Source organism: Sapajus apella, unplaced genomic scaffold (genome assembly GCF_009761245.1).
Source record: "Sapajus apella isolate SASKATOON/1434 unplaced genomic scaffold, GSC_monkey_1.0 scaffold5, whole genome shotgun sequence".
Classification (NCBI taxonomy): domain Eukaryota; kingdom Metazoa; phylum Chordata; class Mammalia; order Primates; family Cebidae; genus Sapajus; species Sapajus apella.
Genome location: NW_022436945.1, coordinates 35,642,567 through 35,645,664, shown reverse-complemented (window position 1 = coordinate 35,645,664; position 3,098 = coordinate 35,642,567). Strand labels below are relative to the sequence as shown.

The 3,098-nt window shown below is 34.4% G+C and overlaps 1 non-coding gene across 1 annotated transcript; it reads left to right on the top strand.

Moving 5' to 3' along the window:
- The first annotated feature begins 210 nt into the window (after positions 1 to 210).
- LOC116548895 lies at positions 211 to 317 on the top strand. Its single transcript, XR_004267606.1, has one exon. It is a non-coding gene; the product is annotated as a U6 spliceosomal RNA (small nuclear RNA).
- Positions 318 to 3,098: the final 2,781 nt, after the last annotated feature.

Below are 3,098 nucleotides of genomic sequence, written 5' to 3'. Positions count from 1 at the left end.
CCTCCTGTATTCACAATAAATTAGATTTTCATAATATTTAAAAACTGGATAATTAATTGTAAAGACTTATTTTCACCAATATAATTCTGGAAATTTTTCAAAAAATTACATTTAGGATTTCTAAATGCTGATTTTAAAACTGCATTTCTTCAAAAAGAAACTTAGACTCATCATAATTTTGGCAAAAATATTTTTATAATTCAGAAATAAATGTTCCTCTTGGCAACACATACACTAAAACTGGAATAATACAGAGAATCTTAGCATGGCCCCTCTCCAAGGATGACAAGCAAATTTGTGAGGCATTTCATGTTTTTTAAGTTCTCAAAGCAATGGCAACAGAAACAAAAAGTGTGACAAGTGAGACCTAATTAAACTTACGAACTTCTGCACAGCAAAAGAAATTATCAACAGAGTAAACAGACAACCTACAGAACGGGAAAAAATATTTAAAAACTGTAGATTCAATAAAGGCCAGAATCTATAAGGAACTTAAGCAAAAAACAAATAGCCTCATTAAAAATGGGCAAAAAACATGGACAGACATGGACAGACATACAAGCAGCCAACAAACATATGAAAAAATGCCTAACATCACTAACCATCAGAGAAATCCAAATCAAAACTACAATGAGATACCATCTCACACCAGTCAAAAGGGTTATTACTAAAAGCCAAGAAACAACAGTTGCTGGTGAGGTTGCTAAGGAAAAGGAATGCTTTTACGCTGTTGATTGAAATGTAAATTAGTTCAGCTGCTGTAGAAAGCAGTTTTGAGATTTCTTAAAGAGTTTCAAACAGAACTACTGATATTGTTAAACTTTGTGTCCCCACCCAAATTTCATCTAGAATTTTAATTCCCATAATCTGCACATGTCAAGGGCAGGACTTTGTGGTAAGTGATTGGTTTATGGGGGTGATTTCCCCCATGCTGTTCTCATGATAGTGGGTGAGTTGTCACAAAATCTGATTATTATTATTTTTTGAGATGGAGTGTTGCTCAAATGCCAGCTAGAGTGAAGTGGTACAATCTTGGCTCACTGCTGTTTCCACTTTCTGGGTTCAAGAAATTCTCCTGCTTCAGCCTCCTGAATAGCTGGGATTACAGGCATATGCAACCACATCCTGCTAATTTTTGTAATTTTACTAGAGATGGGGTTGCACCATGTTGTCCAGACTGGTCTTGAAATCCTAATCTCAGGTGATCCACCTGTCTTGGCCTCCCAAAGTGCTAGTATTACAGGTGTGAGCCACTGTGCCCAGCCAATCTGATGGTTTTATAAGGGGCTCTTCCCCCTTTTCTTATTCTTGCACCTTTCTGCTGCCATGTGAAGAAGTTCCGTGCCTGCTTCCCCTGCCGTCATGACTGTAAGTTTCCTGAGGCCTTTCCAGCAATAAAGAACTGTATGTAAATTAAACCTCTTTTCTTTATAAATTACCAAGTCTCAGGCAGTTCTTTATAGAATTATGAAAATGGACAAATACAACTACCATTTGACCCAGCAATCTCCCTACTGTGTATATACCCAAATAAATATGAATTATTCTACCATAAAGAAATACACATGTATGTTCATTGCAGCACTATTCACAATAATAAAGACAGAGTCATGGTGGATTGGATAAAGGAAATGTGGTACATATACACCAGGAAATGTTGCACAGCCATAGAAAAGAATGAAATCCTGTCCTTTGCAAACAAAATGAATGAAGCTAGAGGCCATTTTCCTAAGTAAATTAACACAGGAACAAAAAACTAAATACCACACGTACTCACTTATAAATGGGAGCTAAACATTGAGTACTCATGGATATAAAATGGCACCAACAGATACTGGAGACCACTAGACAGAGGAGGGAAATTTTCAATAACTGAAAATCTACCTAGTGAGTACTGTGGTCTCTACCTGGGTGATGGGATGCATCATACCCTCAACTTCAGCATCATGCAATATACTCATGTAAAAAATCTGCACATGTACCCTCTGAATCTAAAATAAAATTTGAATGTATTTTTAAAAAGGACAGAAATGTGTACTATAAATCAATATATCTTGATGAAGACTAAATTCTTCTATACCAATTCAATACCTGAGAAAATATTTTAGAGAGATCACTTATACAGAGAAAAAATTAATTTGTAAGATTATTTCACTTCCATTAGCATTTTCTTCTAACTTCAAAACTGAGGTGAATGGAGAATAAGTGACTTCTTTATGTCACACAGCAAATAAATAACAGAGGTGGAACTTGCCTCTCTTGACTGCTTCAAATATTCTCAAGTGTCACATTACCATCCCCACACCTATAATGCTATGTTCCTGGCTAGTCATTATGCTTTCCCATCCCTGCAGTTGATATTGACATTTGTTGAAAGTAAAAGCAATGATTATTTTCTGAACTTCTTCACTCTCTGACTTCACAGTCTGATCTGTTAAGGATCATTCATATTTCAGGTTTTTGGATTATTGTCAAAACCAAACAGACAAACAAATAACAAATAACTTAAATGAATAGGTCAGTATATTAACATTAGAGAATGGATTCTTGCTATGGCTGAAAGGCTGAAAAAATTATTACATAATTACATTCTAAGTTCAATACTATGTAATAACTATATTTAAATTGTTTTATTTAAAAACAACTTGAAAATAATTTAAAATGTTATATAAGTGATTGTTTTATTCAAAAATATGTAGCATTAATGTGAAGACTACATTTATACATTTTTTTGAAATTTGTGTAAGCACACTATAAAGCTCTATGACTGTCTTTTCTTTCTAGTTGCCACTTACTTTTCTTTTGTTAAATAGGTATAACTTATTTTGCTATGAATAGTCTATCTTTTGAGCCCAGCCAATATGGTAACTGATTATGGCTCTGACATCAATCAGCAGTACACTTTGCTGAAGGAAGTGGTATAGTCTGAGGGAAATTCCTATTTCCTTTGTGGTGTATGAGTGCTGTATAGTAATTAAAGCAAGCAGCTAGTGAAGTCATGGGTTACTAGGAGGAAATTCTTGTGATTAGAATAAAAGATGATTGTTGCATTAATATTTCGGATGGCAGAATCTGTTTGAATGAAAGCTATTTCTGAA